Raw genomic sequence first — 22,917 nt, 5'->3', positions numbered from 1 at the left:
TATTCATTTAATTAAAAAAATAATAAATGCTCATTAGATGCACCATTCTAAGAGTTACACATACAGTGAGGAAGAAAACAGACCAGCTCTTACTTGCATGGGTCTGGTATCTAATGGAGGCCTTTACGATCCCAGTCAGCACTAAAATTCTCAATACAGTTCAGAGTTATCCACAAAATTTACTCTTTTTGGCATGGGGAGATAATATACACATATATGCACACACACATGCACACACACACACACACACACACACACACATCGTGGTATAGGTTGTCATTAAAAAGCAGGGTGGTTAATGGGTGAGGTTGCTAATTATTGCCTTATCTTCATCAGCATCTCAAAAAGAAGCCACTGAAAAAGGAGAATTGTGCATCTAAAAAATGTTAGTCATCTGTGCAGATGTCTGCTCTTTCTGAGGAATTTCCTATCTTCACTTTCAGCTTCGCAAAGCATGTCTCTTTATAGACCATATTATTAATGAAATGGAAAAGAATGTGCAAGAAAGCCTGCTGTTGTCTGAAATTATCTTTACTTCTATACTGCCACTGGCAATAACTGTCTCTTCTCCAGAATTCCGGAACAGTGAATTCCTTCTTTACCAGATTAAAAGCAAAACAATAAAAACAAAACATAACAACAAACACATGGAAAAAAAATAATTTACCATTTTGGAATTATCCTTATATGTGTCATATTTTGAATACTACTGATAGGCACAATTCTTTGGCAATTCAGTATATTTTTTAAAAACGCAAGATTATTTCAAAGATCATCAGCAGAGTATCTGATGATTAGAGCAATTCTCCATCTTGTGTATTCTTCAAAACATAATAAACCAGTGAGAAATTTGAAATGTTATAATTTTCTAAGCTACCAGCCGTGAACACTAGCTGCTAGATGGATGTCACCTGTGTGATAGAGGGTCAAAATGATCTGGGAAACTGAGAGGATATAAGGGACGTGCCCTAATGGGCTACAGCCTCTCTGTGGGAGAGTCATCAATGTTTCTATGAGGTTCTCCAGTAACCCTTTTGTCTAGACCCAGAGTCCTTGCAAGCACACAGAGTCTAAGAGAGGAGTTCCACATTTACTCATTCACATTGTTCTAGAAACAATGCTAAATGCTTTTTGTATATATAATTGTTTTTGAATGTGTATTCACTAATGCTCAAGCGCATCTTATAGCAGTTGTTCTTAATCAAGAATATACATCCAAATTAATTTTAGAGTTTGCTACAAAAAAGGCATATGCAAATTCTTATCCTAGATATGGATATTCTGATTCAATAGATATGGCATGATGCCCAAACATTCACATTATGAAAATGTTCTCCAAAGCTTTGCTTCTGTAACTTGATTGATTCTCCTAGTAGAAACAATTTAAAAAGCAAGATGAAAAAAATCCAAAATATATATTAAATGTATGTATATATTATATTGTAGATGTATATAGATACACAAGTCATATATATATATATATATCTTTTAAATACATCACTGAGCTGGCAAGACAAAGAATCCACAGAGCTAAAATAAATAAATACATAAAGTGAAAGAAGGAATTCTAGAAGTTTAGTAAATGTCAAAGTCAGCTTTTCCCCTTTTGGTATCTTCAAATCTTGATATCCTTAAGTTTCTGGTTCAACAAGGTGCAGTGCAAAGGAGATAAAGCACACATTTCACTCCATGCAGGGAGTATACTAGAACACTCCATATAAAGCTTAGACCCTAAGAGACAGCAACTCAGTATAAAGTTTAAAGAGAACTAGGTACAGAAGGCTACCAGAAGAAGATTCATCTGTCTTGACTTTGGCATTAAATAGATAAAAAACCTAAAATTAAAACAAACAAACAAAAAAAACCTTAACAAAGTTTTAATAATTATAAGCTGCAATTCATGCAATTCTGCAATTTGTTACAATTTTTATGTCACCTGCATAAGAATAACAACATCATGAGAAGAATTTAAAGTAGATCCCAGTTCAGTAGGTTCCAGTGGTAACTATGATATCCATGGCAAATTTTTACAGAAGAAAGTCCAACTTCAAAAGGCTACAAATGATTTCCTCAGAAAAAAACTTCCTAGAAGCATGTGCGTATGGTGAAAAATTACAAAATAAACAAGTAAGCAAGGTGGCATGATGACAGCAAGCAGATATAAAAGATAGAACACTTTTGTTATCAAAATTAACAAGAGACAGCAGAGAGAATAGAAATAATTACCAAATATATTACAGAAAGAAGTTTCTAGAATTATTGAAAGATGTTACTCACACCCAGAAGGCCCAAAAAATTCCTAGCTGGAAAAACAAACAAACAAAAATATACACCTAGCACTGTATAATAATAAAGCTGAATACCAGTACCAAAGAGATATTAAAAGTAACAAAATAGAAAAGACATGTCAACTTAAAATATGTCATTTAAAGAGACAGCTATCTTTTTTATATACTGTCTTTTTTTCTTTTGGGTAAATATCCAGTAGTGGGATTGCTGGATCAAATGGTAGGCCTAACTTTTTGTTCTTTGAGGTATCTCCATATTACTTTTCATAGAGGTTGCACTGGTGAACTAATATCTTTTGTATTAATCTGGATGGAACTGGAAACCATTCTTTTAAGTGAAGTATCGCTGTCTGGAGAATGGACATGCTTGAGGCTCTGACTCACGGGGATGGGCGGGACATGGACAATGTATATAACCTGAACTTTTGTACCCCCATGATGAGCTGAAATAAAAAAAAAAAAAGAGTGGAGAAACAAACACCACACATACTCATCATTAAATTGAAACTAATCGATCAACACTTATGTGCACATATGGAGATAACATCCATTGGAAATCAAACAGGTGGAAGGGGGGAAGAAAGGGATGGGTAAATTCACACCTAATGGATATAAAATGCACACTATCTGGGTGATGGGCGCACTTATAACTTTGACTCAAATGGTACAAAAGCAATTTATGTAACCAGAATGTTTGTACCCTTGTAATATTCCAAATTAAAAAAAATTAAGAAATAGCTATCATTTTATCAGCAAAAATGGAAACCAGATTGCAGTAGAATAATATTTTTAATGTGCTGATAGAAGGGAACTTTCAACCTAGAACCCTACACCCAGGAAAAGCATCTTTTAAAAATAAAAATAAAAAAATAGAGTTTACTACTAACCATTTCTCACTAAAACAAATTTAAATCAAAATAAATCTAAAATTGAATGTATAAACTTCAAGAATGAATGATGAGCAGAAATATTGGTGAATATATGGGTATATTTAAATAAACATGAAAGTATACCTCAATAATGAATATGTTAAAATTGGGGTGAAATACCAAGAGTGAAAAATATCTGAACATCATAGACACTGGAGAAGGAGAGAAAAAATTCCCATAGCTAACATGTTCATCTGTATACAATTATCACTCTTAAATAAATCCTCTACTAATAAATTATTTGATTCATTTTTTGATCCTTGATTTGCTAAGGGGTACAAACTTAAAGGTCCCTTGTATAAATTTGGTAAAAACTAAAGTCAATGATCTGCTGTATGACAAAATTATAATATTAAGTTTACATATTCCTAAGAGAAAATGCAAAAATATTAATTTGTTTAATGTTTACTAGGGAAAATGCAATTTCTTAAAGTACATTAAGCTATTTCTACCCCAGGAATGTCCCAAGTTTTGTTTGCTCAAACACTTGATATAAATTCCAAAATAAGCCCACTCTTTCAAAATTAAAAAAATAGTTCTAAGCCTAAAACTCCCTCTTTTGAATCTGGACTTGATATATTTTTGGTGTAAACTTTAACTTTATGCCAAAATTTACACCTCTTTGAACTTTATCATTCTATATAAATACTGGAAATTTAATGTCCACAAAACGTGGGTATTGATATATCTTCATTGTCCAAATGGAATGGAAACTAATATTGCTGTTAAAACAAGACTTTCAAATCTCCCTTAATCCATTTCCCTATAAGGTTAAATAATATTTTTTAGGACATGTTTGTTTGTATGTACTACTCAAACACTTTTACAAGCTATTAATTTCATGCAGTTCCGTGTTCAATCTTATTTTATAATCATTCAATGAGGCTGCATATTCAAAGACTTCCATATTTATGTTAATAAGTAAATATTAATATTAAAAGTAAAACAGGATTCTTTAGACTTTCAATGATTTCTGAAGTCTGAACAATATGTTATGATATTTTATAAAAATGATTTAAACCATATCTATTCCCTACTATTCATAAAACTGGTACATGCAAAGAGATGAAATATGGAAAGATTAAAAATTATAAAATGATAAAAATTATTAAAAAATGCATTTTATAAATTCTACCCATCATTACCTTTCATTGGTGAAAGTATATCTATGTCTGGGGAAATATTGATGTAGAGTAATTGTTTTAAAGACATATTCAGGAGATTCAAGGCCTCCTTTTTAGATTACAGTCTAAGGGGATTCTTATTACTAAAAACTATTGCTAATTACCAACCTGGAAATAAAAAAGAAAATTTCATTTAATATTTAAATTGAGCGCAGGGATATATAAGAGGTATATATGTTTATTTTTCTCTTCAAATAGCTTAAATACATATGAGTATATCATAATAGGTAAGACAAATATAAACTAAAAGTTAAGCTTCTTTGAATTAGTCTGACATTCTTTGAATCTAAGGGAAAAGGAGGTTTCAAATATTTAATAATTTCTTATAGTGAACCTTATATTAGGATATATAAGGGCCTAAAGACCTTTTAAAAGAAACTTAGATGAGTAAGTTTGTATCATATTAGCCTTTAATCAATCACTGCTCCATTTTCAGTATATAACTCTACATGAGCCCCACTGCTAAAAATGTCTTTTTAGTACTCCATTTCTCCGTATCTGTCATAATATCATGTCATCTTTTCTTCTTTAAAATTTTATTTATTTTTTTTTTTGAGACAGAGTCTCACTTTGTTGCCCGGGCTAGAGTGAGTGCCGTGGCATCAGCCTAGCTCACAGCAACCTCAGACTCCTGGGCTTAAGCGATCCTACTGCCTCAGCCTCCCGAGTAGCTGGGACTACAGGCATGAGCCACCATGCCCGGCTAATTTTTTTGTTTATATATTTTTAGTTGGCCAGATAATTTCTTTCTATTTTTTTAGTAGAGACGGGGGTCTCACTCTTGCTCAGGCTGGTCTCGAACTCCTGACCTCGAGCGATCCACCCGCCTCGGCCTCCCAGAGCTAGGATTACAGGCGTGAGCCACCGCGCCCGGCCTCTTCTTCTTTAAAATTTTAGTATAGTTACTTTTAAGGCTTTTCTTATCTATATTTTCTGAAAGAATTTCACAACAGAAAGATTCTCACAGAAAAAAACCAAATGTATACGACAATGTTTATTAAGTAAAATATGAAAAATTAAGTATTCATTTTTCAAGAGCATAAACAAATTTAGCATCTTTGAATGGTTAGATATTTCAGGGGGTGAATTGGCAAAGATTTAACAGTGGCTTGCTGGGAAAAAAGAAAACACCCTGATTTATAACATTTACCAATTTCCTTGTGGAAAAACCCCCAACATGGCTATTTTGAGCTTACCAATGTGAGATCAATGGACATGGAATTGGGAATATACATGAGTAACTCATTCTTGCAATTCAGTATGAGCTGGCTGGGTTGTACCACTGCAGTGTTTTGTTATAAAATAGCTTGGTTCTGATTATTCCCAGGGCAAGTCAGTGATAAATAAAAATTGAGTTATTAGGTTTTATTCAAAGTACCACAATTGAACTCTAGTACAATTACACTGAATTTCTCACTGCTAATCAGAAATTCAAGTGTTCTCATTAGTTCAGTAAGAATTCTCAAGATAATCATGCTAAGATTGTACAAGGTTTTGAAAAAAGATTTTTATATACCAAAACAAATACAACATACTTTACACAATTCTATTAATAACATGTAAATTACATAGTTTATCTTTAACTGTATATATCTGTGTAGCTATTTTGCACCATAAATGTGGTATGAAATTGCATAACATTCCACATGTATTTAGCACCTACTCTGTGTTAGAGTTCCAATGCTAGATGTTGAGGAAAAAAACAAGTGAATCATATATTAATGATGTCATATATGTACATATTGTACATGTTGACTGCTGGATATTAAATGCATGTAGTGCAAGTATTTTATTGTTTAAATAGAATCTGTATAATCATGGGCCAAGTGAGGAATTTGAACAAGACTATTCCATTTCCAACTAAAAGAGCAAATATTGCATTTTCATCTCTTATTTCCATTTCCTGATAAGAGTTTTAATGGACAATGTTAAAATATAAAGGAATTAAACATTAAAAATGTTTTGTTCTCAAAGTCTTCAATTTCCTAAAAGCAATAACATCTAGTGGTAGCATAAGTGGTTAATCTGAGGTGACCTTCTATGCAACACACTTTTTGTTTCCAGATATATTTATTGGATGACTTTGAGATATGTAGATGGGAAAATGCAATAATTATAACCCTTGTTGTAATTCATGTAAGAAATCTCTCATTATTATTTTGTGAAGCTTAATATGAAGAATACATAACAGTTATGCAGAGAATGAAAATTGCATGCATAGATATAATGATGGATAATTATAAGTTTGTATAGTTTCATGTTTATTTTTATGTATAATGTTATATGTATATAACAATCCCAACAATGCAGAACATTAACGATTCCAAAACAACAGGTGAAATAACAGATATGTGATCTTATCTCATTAGGATTACTCTAAAAATTTGGAGTTTACTTTTTCCATGCTCCCCAAGAAGCTTATCAAGATAAAACTATCATTACCCAGCTGTGTTTATTGGCTGTTGAATCCTGAAAGCATAAATGAAGATCCAGGTAACTGGATCAGGAATATGGAGCTTTCCCAAAGAAGAAAAGAAAAAAAGTCCTGGAGGTTCTAAATTGAACATAAAAGGGTAAAAGAATGGAATGGGTTGCAGTGAAAATATAAAATTTATTTTTGACTTCAATATACTGAATATTATCAAAATGATAAGCTACTGTGAAATATATTTCCATAAAGAAAACAGCAAACAAGTATAAATGTATACTATAGAGAGGGGAGAGAGGAACCACATGAATGAAATAAAGAAGGCATGGATTATATTGAAGGTTTCCAAAAACTGCTCCTGCCTAAGAGAAAGTCCAACCTTGACTGACTTAACCCGTTATTACTATTACTTGCTGTTTACTAGATAAATGTTGCCAAAGTAAAATCACCAACAATCAAACATTAAAGAAAATAATAATCCAAGTCTGCAATATGCTTTTTCCAATAAATTGTTAAAAGTGGAATAAATTTATTTCCACACCCAGCACATAACATACAATGGAAATTTAATTATGACAAATAGTGCATGTTTAGCCCCATTGTTAAGAACATAACTCAGTTTTAATCATCTCTTTAGCTCAAGGAAATAATAAACAAAAGGAATTAGAGTGTAGTGATCTGATTAGGGAAAACCACAAACACAAACCCCAGAGAAGGTTGTTGTTAATATCTTCTAATGTCTGAATGCTTCCAGGTATTGATTAGGCATAAAAAGATATAGATGAGAAAAACCATATAGATTGCTTTAGGCAAATATTAAATATAAAACCATTCAATTCCTCTCAACACACCGGTAAATGACAGAAGGAAACAATGCCAGTCTTACCTTTTCCCCTTTTATCCACACATTTTCATTAAAAAAAACTCAAACTAAATGCCAGAAAGAATATAGAGGTAAAATGTATTACTTATATGCCTACAGGCCTCTCTCAGGTCATTGAGCCTCTATGACCTCCAAACTTGAATTAATAAGCAGTGCCTAACACTGAATGCTTATGTGCTACACCTGTAATAAGTACCTGTATTTTTCTCATTTAATCCTCTTAAGCCCTTACATAATGGATAAAATTAATATAGCCCTTTTATTGATGAGAAGATCAAGGGACAAAGAAGTTAAGTAACTCAACAAAAGTCACACAACTGGTAATTTTGGGGGTTAGAATCTGAATTCCTGTAAGTTTTATTCCAGACCTTGAGCTATTCACCAAAATATGATACTTTCAAAAGAAGGGAGAAAAGGAAAGGAGGGGAAAAAGCAAGGTAATGAGTAATAAATGAAGTAACGAGTGATAAATAAAACACCATGATATATCATAGAACCCCCTACTATAAAAAGGCATGGCAAGTTTGGAAAACTGTTCAAATGGCATTCTCCGTCATATAAGGTAACTGTCTATAAAGTCAATGTGCTGTCTGCTAGGATCAGTAAGGAACCCATTCAAACAGGAGAGCAGAAGTATTGGGAATAAGCAGAGTACCAGGTGCAGCAGGAGGGAAACAAAGGAAGAGAAAAGAGGAGACAAAGCAATTGGTACTTACTTACTCTAGTTTTCTTCCTAGCTTACTGAGTTCCATTCTGAAGGTAAGGATGGATGAATGTATAACATTGATGCTGAATTTGGTAACTTTAAAATCGTCTGCCATATGTAAGCTTTTACCTCAGAAAGAACTCTATAAATTCAATGTAGTTCTCTACATTAGTAATTCTCTCTAAACTCAGTTCTAAGATTCAAAATATATTTATCAAAGTGCTCTCTTGGGCACAGTTGTAACTTCTATTTCACTAAGTATCAGAAATAATTGAACTGAAAGTTTAATGGTGTCAAAATATAATTCTGTGTTTTATGTTTCAGTTATTGTTCTTAAAGAACATAAAATTAAGCATTCTGAACATAAGAACCACCAAGGAGGCTACACACATATATAGAGCAAAATGTACTCTACTCTGGGGCAGGTTTTACGGAGTTCCCTTTTTTTCTTTTTTCTCTTTTTGGTAAAGATTTCACTGTCATGTATTTTGGAGATATGTTGCTATACAAATTTTCTTTTTGTAATATGTTATGTATATTTAACTCTAGTAAATGATCATTTGGAATTTTTCTATACATTCAGTTGTTTTTCCAAGTATTTGTATTTTTTACTACTACTTTTACCCAAATACAGAAGAAAAAAAAGTTGTGACTGGGACAAATTACGTATGTTCCCTCCGCCTACCACACGGCTCTAGGGTATTATTTCTCCCCAGAGGCAGAGAGCAAGCCACTATTACTATAAATTGTACCTGTAGTGCTATCATTGGTGATGTTTCCAGAAAAGTACATCTCTAAAAATTATTTTAAATGCAATTTTAAAGAAAAATATTTCACAGATAAATTAGCATTGTTTACATTATGATTACACATGGTATTTAATCTACAAAATTTTGGAAGGACAAGTTGTGTTTTCAAGGCACTTACTGATTTAGCCAGATTTTATTTAAAATTAAAAACATGTAGATTAGAAAACATTTAATCCTTATAATATTTTCAGAATACAGAATTCCCTTTAAATTACCATCTAGATATATTTCGTGGTAAAGCATCAATTAAGAATATAAGACTTTAATAAATGAGTGAACAATTAAGAATAAAATGGGAAAATTATTTCACTTATATTCATTATAGAAAAAAGTACAAGTGTTTCTGTATATTAAAGATTAAATGTTAAATATAAAGGCAGTATAGTGCCACTATACCATTCTTTTAGTATAAAATGGTTTTTTACTAACATTTTCTGATTTTATTACATGATTTTTATGTTGATTGAAGATTTTATTTTTTTAGACCAATGTTGCATAATAGGAATGTGCACACCTTTATTTCAAAATGTAAGAGAAAACTAAAAAGTATTGTGTGGCAAGAGGTAGAATTATAAAATCTTCAAATAAAATCATAAGACACTCTAATTATGTGTAGAGAAGTTGGTTCTATTATTGCCAAAATATAACTTCTAAATTAATGTAAAAAAAAAAATCAACCCTTCACAAATCAAGTAGCCGAGGAGAAAATTAATGGAATTAGAGTAGATGGAGAAATCAAGGAATGTGGGAAAACAAACACATGAGATACAAACAGAAGGTAAAAAAGTCGGTATACAAAGAGGTCTATAATCATTTCGGGGTATCTGAACCATGTGAAAATATGGCAAGAACTAGAGCTATATTCAGGAAAATACCCACATACTCATACTCTCAAAAGGTCTGCAGAATTGCAAAATTCTGCATTATTTCTAAAGAATTGTACAGCTTCACAAAAGTTGTTCCTATCGTCTAACGTTAGGAATTTATGGGCCAGGTACAGGCAGCAATAATCCAGACCTAGGGTGAAAGTCATTTTGGATGTTAAGCAGTAAGGATGTTCAACTATACAGAAAATAGAAGTCTCAGAGACTTTCTACATGCTCCTCTCCTAGTTCTTTTGATGGCTGACTTCTGATCCTTCAAATCTCAGTTTAAATACTACACCCTGGGCCTGTTTGATCATCATATTTAAATTGGGACTTTCACCTCATTCTTCCTTCTATGAATAGTTTTTAACCAAATTACCTTGCTTTAATCCACCAAATTACTTATCATGACTCACTGACATTTACTTCTCTATTTTCTGTCCCCCTGATCTTTAACATCCATGTCTTCTTTATTATTACATCTCTAATACGTGATAGAGTGGTCTGCAAATAGAGACTCAAAAGTAAATGTCTGTTAGAACTAAAAAAAATGACCAAGTAGACACTCAATATCAGGCAATGAAGGACTTCAAGATATTATAATTCTACCTTCAGGCACCTTCTAGGATTTTTAAGAGAAAAAGTTTAGAATTAAAGCTCTGGAATTTCAGTAATTTCTGACAGTGAATTATGCAGCCAAGAATGGAACTGACATCCATTTGAAATGTAAAATAATAGTTCTCATTTGTCACAGTCTTAGGCATTCGTATTCATGTATTTGTAACTAAAAATTTTGCAGAAAGGCAATAAATGGTTCACCAGAAGTCATCATTATAAAATTATATATTTAAAATACCCAGCATGCATTTAAAATTATTAGATTTAAGATGTATGAATAAATTGTTTTTTTAATAAAGACAATTTAATCAAACAGAAACAAAATAACAGCCCAATAATAAAAACCATACACATGACTCTTCCAGGGTGCCCTTCTGCTAGTTGCCTGTTTTCCCAATCCTTCTCCCTTATGTTCAAGTCATTTCTTTTCCTCTCCTTTTTGATCTCCCTATATGCAGCACTCTTTCAGCTTGTGATTCTAATCACCTTTTAGGAAAAAACACCACCCACACTTGGGAGTCTAGCAAGTGACATGGCAGACAACCAACACAGATGGAAATTTTGCTTTATAGACACCTTCTCCTTCCTCCACCCTAGTCTTTACCAATAGTTCTTGTTAGTTGTTGCCCCAAAAGATGAAAGAATGTTACCAATTTTCTTTACTATGATTTGTGTCATTTAAAGGATTTATATATGATTTTCAGACACTATACTTTAAGAAACTGAGTACTAAAAAATAAAGAATATTGTTTCTGGCATCTAGCTTCCTGGAGATTAAATGGGAACCGAAGTCTCTGTGGCCTTTTCAGATTGAACCACAGGTATTGGTATTAGTTCAACTTTCTGCCTTGGCTCTCCCAATCGTGAGGTGATTTGGCTGAAGTATTAAAGCAACATTCCTTTGGAAATTTGCTTTACGAATCAGGCAACCAGGAATCACTGAATCCTTGAAGTTTAAAATTAGATAAATAGTAGCAATAGTTATAACAAGAAAATAGCAAAGAGAGGCTATATTTACAAAGTCTAGACTTTTTCCTTCACTCTATGATATATTTTTCTCTTTCCTCTGAATGAGACAGTGGGATGGGTGGGGGTGAGAGGAAGGAGATATTGGGGGAAGAGAGAGAAACCCAGGTGGTGGGGGAGGCAGCAGAGGAGACTGAAAAATTACCAGAGTATATACTTGGGGGGTTAGAATCACTTTTTTATCACCTACTTCCTCCAATTTCTGAGAGAAGATTGAAAATTTGCAATCAAAAGAAAATATAGTAAAAGGAAAAATAGTGAAAGATTTTGATTAATTCTCCCACTACTTATTTTTATTTGTATTTTTATATTTACTTTCCTTATAATTTTTAAGTTGTTGAAATATAGAAACAAAGCTACTAAGTTTTCCTAATGTTCAGTTTCTGTGACTATATATTAATATTTCTCTGTGTTTAAAATTAAGTCCATTGCATGAGTTGCTTGAAGTCTAACAGAGCAAGAGACACATTTATTAGTATGTTTTATTACTTGAATTTATGAAAGTTTCTGTGTTATCCCTGCTTGTTTCAGCTCTTAAGTCTGATCACCTTAACTTTGGAGAGTCTATCAGATTCCATCTGTTAGCTGATTTCCACCCTGGGAATCACATTATCCAGTCAAATATAAAATTCATCTGCAGTAAACAGGAGTTTTTAACAACAAGTGTTCTTTTTTCTTTTCTTCAGCTGTGATTATTCTTCCTTCCAGTGTTTTGTGTCCTTATAGAGATCTTAAAGGTACAGCAAAAAGTGGCCTCAATTCCTGGGGCTTGCCTCATGGGATGATAATTAAGCACTTCCACTGTGGGTGTCTACAGCATTACTGCATCAAACATCATGCACTTAATTTTACATATTTGAGGGCAAGGTTGTAAAGTACAGAATAATCAAAGTTTCTTGTAAGTCTTAATGGTGTTTTCCATATTTATAAATACCATTGCTACAGAGATCTTCTGACCCAAATGGCTGAGCTCTGGTTCTTGTGTGTTTATTTCCTTCTGTGGTTTGCCATATGCTCTGCATTGTTCTGGTCTTAAGATATAGCTACATGGTTCAATAAGCTGCACAATTGTGCCAGGTGGTCATCAGGACATCAGCTAAAACTTCTCTAGTGCTAAAGGACACAATCCACCTTCCAATAAAGCAAAGACTAAAGAGCTTACAGAAGGCACAACTCTTACAACTCCAAAATTTCACAATAAAGCAAACAACAAATACTTTATTCTTAAAATATGGAAAATGTCCAATGAATTTGCTTGACATATAATGTCCTTCTTGGGCATAAATCAGATGATATTTCAAAAGGATAGAAGCAAAAAAGAATATGGTACACTGATTGAGTCAGGAGAGACCATTAGTCAAGCATAAGAATATAACATTTATCAGTAATATGCAAATGAGGGAGAGCAATATAAAGTCGCTCTAAGGAATGCACACTGGGTAATAAACATCTAAAGACAAGGATTTTCCCCATCCCTACAGGACAGTTTAGAGTAGATTAGATTTCTAAATTCCTTTTTTCTATGAATAATCCCCTCTTTGCCTTTCTCTGTACCCAAAACCTAATGGGTTCTGGATCTAGAAAAGGCACCATTTAATTCTGTGAGATTGCACTTGATGACAGACCTTTTAAGTCGTGTTGTTACATCTTGGGGGATAGATTTGCTCCTATGGGAATCAAGATGGAATGTCATTTATAGGGATCTGGGTGGCGGCAGGAGCACTCACTGGATCTTGGTGAGTTTCTCCTAATATAGAAGAATGCTATTGAAACATTATATACTGATCTCATGTCCACCATCCCTTCCTTGATTTCTGTATATGGACAATGTTTTGTGTATGGACAATGACATAATAAACAGATGATGACAGTTTCATTAGTTTCTTTCCAAACTGAATACTCCTTAGTTCTTCTGTCTTTTTTCTCTGGCTAAAAAGTATTGTAGAATTTGAACAGAAATAACAGTATTTCTTATCTTTCATAAATATTGTTTGTTGTAGATTTCAGGAGATATACTTTGTTAAATAATTTCTCTTATTTTACATTTCTACATTTTCTTAGAGTTTTTGAATAAATGTTTACTTTTCTGCATTTATTCATAAAACCATATAGTGCTTTTCTCTTTATGTGGCTAATTACACTAATATTAAACCACTTAACTTCCTCTGATCCTATATGGTAACTATTCATTATAAAATACATTGACGCATTTGGTATGGCAATTTTTAACTGAAGATTTTGCATATATGTTCATAAGAGTGATTAGCCTACACATTTTATTTCCTATGATTGTCCAACTTTTCTATTAACCATTACTAACTTTAAAAATGATTTAGGAAGTTTATCCTTCATTTTATGGAGCAGTTTTTTATTTCAAAATGAAAATTTACCTCTTAGGCTTTGTAGAACTTGCTTCTATTAGACCTACTGTTTTTTATTTTTTTATTTTTTTATTTCAGCTTATTATGGGGGTACAAAAGCTCAGGTTATATATATTGCCCATGTCCTGCCCATCCTCCTGAGTCAGAGCCTTAAGTGTGTCCATTCCCCAGACAGTGCGCCTGGCACTCACCATGTAGTTATACCTCCATCCCCTCCCCCCACCCCCACCTCCCCGAGTCAGCACCTTCAAGCATGACCATTCCCCAGACGGTGCACAACGCACTCACCATGTAGGCATATACCCATCCCCTCCCCCAACTCCCCATCTCAGTCTGATATCCAGTTGGTAACATTCCCCAATGTGCATTTAGGAGATGATCAAGGAAACCAATTTTCTGGTGAGTACATGTGATGCTTGTTTTTCCATTCTTGGGATACTTCACTTAATATAATGGGTTCTAACTCTCTCCAGGAGAACCAAAGAGATGTCGTATCACCGTTATTTCTTATAGCTGAGTAATACTCCATGGTATACATATACCACAATTTACTAATCCATTCGTGAATTGATGGGCATTTGGGTTGTTTCCACATCTTTGCAATTGTGAATTGTGCTGCTATAAACATTCGGGCGCAGGTGTCTTTTCTATAGAATGACTTTTGTTCTTCTGGGTAGATGCCCAATAATGGGATTACTTCCCTCCTTCCTTCCTATTGATTAAGTTCTTTACAGATTTTGATTTTTTTTCTATAATTACTTTCAGCAATTTATGTATATTTAGAAATTTAATTTTCTCTAAGATTGCAAATATGTGGGTTAAAAGTAGTTTATAATATTCTCTTTGGATTTCAAAATAATCTCTACTACATCTACAGTTCTCTCTCTGCATAGACATATATGTATAGATATATCTGTAAATATATACACAAGTATATTTTTGTGTGTGTTGTTTTCTTCTCTTTATCCCAATCTTCTGAATGTGTTTTTCATATTCTTCACTTTCAGCATTCTCTAGTCTTAACTAGTAACATTTTTCTAACTTCTTGAGTAGGACGTATAGCTTATAAATATTCAATCTTTTTATTTCATAAACATGTATTTTAGTCTCTATATCCCTCTAATTATTGCTTTAGATGATAGCCCCAGTGTTTTCCTTGGTTCAAAACAATTGATATTTTGAATTACAATTTTTTTGACTCAAGATTTTTAAAAAGTATATATTTTAGTTTTCATATATAGTGAAAGTTGGTTTGGCTATATTTCTGAAATTAAATTCTAATTTCATTTTTCTCAGAGAAAGTCATTTATATGATATCAGAACATTGACAAGTGCATTCTGAGGGCTTTGTATCTTTTTAAATCTGTGGTTTTTAAATCATTTTGATTCCCAGTGCATCTCAGAACTAGAGCACACTCTCATGTATATTTAGAGTAAATATCCCCGCAAAGGGATTATATTGAAATCTCCAGGGAAGCATTATCATTCACTCCTTCATCAAATCTGTATCTGAAAATTCACCATCATAGTTTCAGATGACTAAAAGCTGCACTTGTGCCATAGAGCACTTGAAATGTCTGGCCCAAATTGGGATACAATGAAAGTCTAAAATACACAACACATTTTGAAGACTTAGTATGAAAAAAGAATACAAAATATTCATATTTTAAAATATTGTCCATAAGTTGAAATGCTAATATACAGGATATTTTATATTAAATAAATGAGGTATATTATTAAATTCAATGTTTCTTACTTTTAAAAAAGTAGCTACTAGAACATTTAAATGACATATGTGACTTGCATCATCTTTTGGACAGTGCTGATTTAGAAAAAATCTGAAACTCTGTTGTCTTCTATAAGCAATAATTTCAAGGATAATGTTGGCAGTATTCCCAGAGGGCAGAGTTTTAAATCAAAATGGCTAGCTGGATCTCGCGGAGCAGGTCTAGTTGGGAGCCAGAAGGCTCTTGTGGTAAAAAGAAGTCACTTGAGCTTGAGATACAGACTGTCTACTTAGCGCTGGTTTATAGCAACAGTATTTCCTATTTCAAATAATAATGTACAATAAAAAAGATCATAAAGTTAGCTGGCAACTAATTTGAAAAAAGCTCTACTTTAAGGTAACTATCACAGTGGATGTCCAGTGGAGAAAAATATAAAGTTGATGTAGACTTAAGAGTTCCGTAGCTATGTGCCATGAACCAGGCAAATCTCTGGGAATACCCTGGTGAAAAAGAGAAGCATGCTCTTTTATATAATCATTGTAAAATAAGTCAATTTTGGGATGGTTTTACTGTTTATTATGAATGATTTATAGGGAAGGATGGAGAAAAATTTGTCAATGAGCAAAAAGTTACAGTTATATAGGAGGAATAAATTCTGGTATTCTATTGCCCAGTAGGGCAGGTATGGTTAACAGCAAAATAATGTATATTACAAAACAGCTAGAGCAGAGGTTTTTTAATGTTCTTGTCACAAAGAAATGACAAAGGCATGAGGTGATGGATACACTGACTGCCCTGACTGGATTATTCTGCAACATAGATATGTATCAAAACGTTAAGTTGTACCCCGTAAATTAATACAATTCCAATGTGTCCATTTAAAAATAAATAAATACATTTTTAAAAGCAATTGAAAAAGTTCAATGTCGATCTGTTTCTTCTTAAAATTTTTTAAATGTCTCAATCTCTGCTTGAGCTTCTGAAAAAAAATGTCTGTCCTTATGAAACATATATTATATGTAAGTTGACTTGCCAGGGACTTTGGATATAACAAAAAATCAAATTTAGTGGCAGTATATATCCAACTATGGGTCAGAATAGCACAAATTCACCAACCAATTCAATGAAGAACTATTCTTAAGCTATGGGGAACATGCTCTGGATGTGGACACAGGAGAGGAGGTTTTTGCTTTTCCTGATTGTTACTTCTAGTAAAAGAAAAGAACAAGTGAGGTGCAAGAACTCATGGCATACAGAGGTGGTAGAGAATAGAGGAAGGCTTTCAGGTCATTATGGTTTGAACCAGCTAACGGTTCTAGTAGTAGATTCGCAATATGATGATTCGCAATTTGCTTTTTCAACTGCGCATCACACTGTAGATTTATATTTGTATGGTCGGTCATCTGTAAGATTTTCTCTCTTTGAATTTGTAGGGTTTTTATAGATGATTTTAATATTCATATTTGGCTGTCCTGCACTCTATCATCTCCATCTTCAAGAGTAGGAAAAGGCAAGATATCATTTGCTGAAAAAATATCGATTCCCTAGAAGTTATATTTTACACATTTTCAAAAGTCACTATTTGCATTAAAGAAGTAGAGTATTTTAATTTAGCAAAAACCTTTGATCTCTTTAAAAGCATTAAGTGTAATTTAAAGCACTGTATTAATTACAGATGCCAAAATAGAATTTGTTTCAGTCAGCTGATACAGTTGAAAGGCAAGTGTTTTCAAACACAATTCACTTAGTGGAAAAGGAAATAAACATTTTAAAATTAAGGAAGCTATCCTTTTCTCCAAAGACTTGGCTCCATCTTGATTGGCTATGGATCCAAACTTCCAATTCAAATAAAAGAATGGTTACATTCTCCAGTACTCTAATAAATTGCCATATAGATTGGGTTGGTATTCAGGAGATAGGAATTAGAAATAAATGCATCAAGAACCTCATTCATCATTTGTCTGGACATAAATGATTGGTAGGATGGGGGCTTAGACTATAGTCTAAGCTGGTCTGGATCTTTTCTCAAAAATGTTTCATAGACCGGAATTCTGATGGGTGCAGTCATCCATCAATTTCCACGGCAAATATCAAGCTGTAATGTGCAGGTCTTCAGGTCTAGCAGGAGGACTGATAAATCTATTATGTTTAAAGAATTAAGTACTTTGTGTTTCAGTGTATCTGCATTTTCTACCTTTTTCCCTTGCACTTACACTTGAAAAGCAATGCCATTGTAATAGAGGTATTTTATTTTACAATTTGACTATATGTGTGTGTCACTCTCTTTATAGATACATACACACACACCTATATATACATCAACATATACATATATATGGACACACATGGTATTTATATAAATGAAGACCAAAAGAAACTGCATGTTTCTCTTAGTTGAAATTATAGTGTTAACAGCAACAATGGCAACAGGATAATTTCTCATGGAACAACCTACAAACCCTACAAACCAATCATATTTCATTGGTGACTTAACCAGAATCACAAACCTCAATTTTAAATAATAAATCAAATTGTTGACATTTCACCTAAATCAATACACTTCTCATTTCAAAGAAAAAAAATGAATTCTCCCTTAAATGAATATTAAAGAATTTATTGCCTAAATAAATGTGAGTCATAATAAAAAAGAAATGTCAAAATTGCTGTATTTTACAATTACCCTTATTTATGTCCTTATATTCCTGATCATGTTTTCTAATCTTATTAGATTCTGATTTTTAAATTTCATTGTAGGAAATGTATTTCTCCCACATACTTATTTTGAACCATTAATGTATTTGAGTAGCTTCATTTTTTTTGAACTTTTAGATTAATTGAAATGCACTTTAGACATTTACCAACCATGCAAAAATGCAATTCATTTAGGCAGTATTATGGCAGTTATGCTTTTATTGTTAGGCATTCAAATTGTCATATTTTACATTTTAAAGTGGCAAGCATATTCTGAGATTTACATTTTAATAATATTTTTTTTACCACAATTTTACTTCTAAAACCCAGTTTCCTATAAATGAAAAACATATTATAATTACCAGAAAATTCCATTCATAAAATGTAGACCATTTACATACTTGTGTATCAAATATTTTATGTGCCTGATATGTTGACAGACATAGGACAGTGATCTATGCCTAGATTTTAATTTTCTATCCTAACTCATTAATTACAATAGTAAATGTTTCATTTGCAAGTTAAATAATACATAGGCATAATAATTTACTCCTACTCCAACCTCTAGGCATTTTCAATCTTGCACTCTTAAGATAACCAATGTTCACTGCTCAACGGCAGCCTTTCACAAGTTTCCATACCCTTATGGGGGAGAAATTGGTATATATCATGTTAATTAATGATTCATAAAGTTGAATAATGCTTGCTATAACCAATTATCACTGTAAAGCAGGTGCCAAGCATCATTTTCCTCACTCCTACAAAACAACTGTCTTAACCTATGAGAATTTTGCTTTTTAAGCTAGAAGGCCCTAAGTCAGCTCAGAATCTTGAAAATATTAAACTGAAAGGAAACTTATCAGCTCATCTTATTCATATTCTCACTTTATTTGCTTTTATTTTTACTTGACACACAATAATTGTGTATATTTATGGGATACAGTGATATTTCAATACATGTATACAATGTGTAATGATCAAATCAGGGTAATTACCATATTAATCACCTTAAACATTTATCACTTCGTGCTGTTAATATTTAAAATCCTCTCTTCTAGATTTCTCAAAGTGTACAATAAATTATAGTTAACCATATTCATTCAGTATCACTATAGAACACTAGAATTTATTCCACCCATTTAATAGTAAATTTTCATCTGTTAACGGATCTCTATCTTACCCCCCCAATACCCTTCCCAGCTTCTAATAACCACAATTCTACTCTCTACTTCTCTGAGATCCTTTTTTTTATCTTCCATGTATGACTGAGAACATGTGGTATTTACCTTTCTATGCCTGACTTATTTCACTTAACATAATGTCCTCCAGGCTCATCCCTGTTGCTATGAATGACAGGATTTTATTCTTTTTTTGTGAACAGTATCCCATTGTGTGTATATATATACATATATATATCATATTTTTATCCATTCATCTATTAATAGAAATTTATGTTGATTCCATACCTCGACTATTGTGAATTGAACTGCAATAAACGTGGGGTGCAGGTATCTCTTCAATATACTGATTTTCTTTCTTTTGGATAAAGGTCCAGTAGTGGTATTGATGGATCATACCATATGATTGCTGGATCATATGGTAGTTCTATTTTTGGTGTTTTGAGAAACCTCCATACTGTTTTCCATAATGGCTGTATTTATTTATAGTCCCACAACAGTATATAAGTTTTCCCTTTTCTCAACATTCTTGCCGGCATTTTTTTTTTTTTGTCTTTTTGTTGATAGTTATTCTAACAGCAGTGAAATGATATCTCATTGTGGTTTTGATTTGCATTTATATGATTATTAGTGATGTTGAGAATTTTTTCACGTTATCTTTGGCCATTTGTATGTCTTTTTTAAAGAAGTGTCTATTCAAATCTTTTGTCCTTTTTCTTTTTTATCAGATCATTTGTTGTTGAGTTGTTTGAGTTCATTATATATATTCTTGATATTAGTCCCTTGATGCTGTGATCCCCAAGCCCCAGCAGCAGACCTGTACAGGTTGTGGCCTGTTAGGGATCAGGCCACAAAGCTCTGCGGCACACTCCACTCTCCCCCAACCCCTGCCCTTCCTCCATGGAAAATTGTCTTCCATGAAACTTACGAAGTGCGGTGGGGGAGTGGAGGGAGGACACACAGCAGGACATGAGTGGTGGGCCAGCCAGCGTATTAACAGCCACTCCCCATTGCTGGCATCACTGCCTGAGGTGCACCTCTTGTCCACCACTCCATCCTAGAAAAATTGTTTTCAATGAAACCAGTCCCTGGGGGGGACCACTGCAATGGATAAATAATTTGAAAATATTTTCTCCCATTCTACAAGTGGTCTCTTCACTCTGTTCATTTTCTTTGCTGTACAGTGCTTTTTAGTTTGATACAGTTCCATTAGACTGGTTTTGTTTTTGTTGCCTATACATTTGAAGTCTTACCCATGAAATCTATTAGCAATTTTTAGACCAAGGTCCTGAAGTGTTTCGCTTATACTCTTTTCTAGCAGTTTTTTTTAAGTTTGGGATCTTACATTTAAGTCTTTAATTCATTTTGAGTTGATTTTTAGCTATGGTGAAAGATAGGAGTCTTGTTTCATTCTTCTGTGTGTGTATATCCAGTTTTCCCAGCACAATTTATTGATGAGACTTTTCTTTCCCCAATGTATGGTCTTGTCACCTCTGTCCAAAATCAGTTGGTTGTAAATATCTGAATTTATTTCTGGATTCTTTATTCTGTTCCATTGGTCTATGTGTCTGTTTTTATGCCCATACTATGCTGCTTTGGTTACTATAAGCTTTGTAGTGTATTTTAAAGTCAGGTATTGTGATGCCTCCAGCTTTGTTCTTTTTGCTCAGTACTGATTTGACTATTCAGGGTCTTTCATGGTTCCACACAAATTTTAGGATCTTTTTTCTATTTCCATGAAGAATATCATTAGTATTTTGATAGGATTGCATTGAATCTATAGATTGATTTGGGTAATATAGTCATTTTGACAATATTTATTCTTCTAATTCATGAGAACAGGGTGTCTTTCCATTTTGTTGTATCCTCTTCCAACTCGGACATAAAAAATTATAAATCTCTGATTGTTCATTTTCATGCACTATTTCCTTTACTATTCATTTCAGTGATGTGAGGTGGGTATTTCGTTTCAAAGTTGAAGTGTGTAAGGCCCAAAGCAGGTATGCAAATAATTATCATGTGAAAGAACTGATATTCATGGAAGGATCTACTGGACTCTGAAACATATCTTTATTTCTCAGTACCAAATTATATAACAACAAAATTGATTTGATCTCTTATATGGTGCAAAGAATATGATTAAGTTAATGGAAACTGTGCAAAGAATGTTATTTAAATTGTACATTTTCATTACAATTGTGTTTCAAAAAATAGCACAACTAATGAATGTTAGAGGAAAAGGAGTGATGTTCAATCTTTGGTGATTCTTAAATTCAATTTTCTAACCTCTTCGGAATAAATAGTTCTCAAAAACTTAGGGTGGGGATTGATTTGTGTATATTCTAAAAGCCTCCCAGGATTGATAACTGCTGATCTAAACACAGTGTTTAATAATAGTAATAGAAATATGACATTTACATCTATATCATATATGTATCATCCTGAAAAATTTAGGGTCTATGAGATTGTTTGTTTCGACTGCCTCAAATAACTTGGGTTTCTTAGATTCTGTATAAACTTTTTTAGTCTTGTGATGGTTATAGCAATGAGTTAATTGCTCTGTTAGTAACTTGTCCCAGGCCTCTCTAATATCGATGAGATTTATGCTATAGATTAACTGCACAGGTATCAAACAAGGTGCCAATATTTAATCAAGGGCTAAATGACTTCAGGCAAGTAAGAGAGGAAGTAAAAGGACAGCATCTTCTCAGTTCTAGAAATGCCTTTCGGGTCTTGGATTCTAACATTTTGAGAGGTTAATGGCAGAACAACAACAGTAAAAATAAAAACAATGTTTTTTATCATTTATTGCACCCATACTAAATGTCAACTATAGTGCTAAGTACTTTTTATACCTTATGGTTAATTCTTACAACAAACTTGCATTTTCAAAATGAGAAAAATGAGAATGAAAGTGGTTATATAAATTTCCCAAGGTCACACAACTAATAATCAGATCCTGGCTTAAATTCAGATCTGAGTGTTAATTTCCTATTCTATCCCTATTCCCTCCATCCCAAATAGTTACCATGTGATAAGTTTTTGTTAATGCCTACAAATGTTGTTTATAGGGTAATGAATAATATTAACATGGAATAATAACTAATCTTTATTAAAAATTCTATGTTCTGAAATGTTAAAAAAAGATTTTAGAAACCCAAAATGGTTTGCCTTTTTTAAAAAAAATAAAGTTGATGTTTGAA

This window comes from Lemur catta, chromosome 10, assembly GCF_020740605.2.
Source record: "Lemur catta isolate mLemCat1 chromosome 10, mLemCat1.pri, whole genome shotgun sequence".
In the NCBI taxonomy this organism is placed as follows: Eukaryota; Metazoa; Chordata; class Mammalia; order Primates; family Lemuridae; genus Lemur; species Lemur catta.
The sequence above is the reverse complement of the archived record's forward strand: the minus strand, read 5'-3'. Positions refer to the sequence as shown.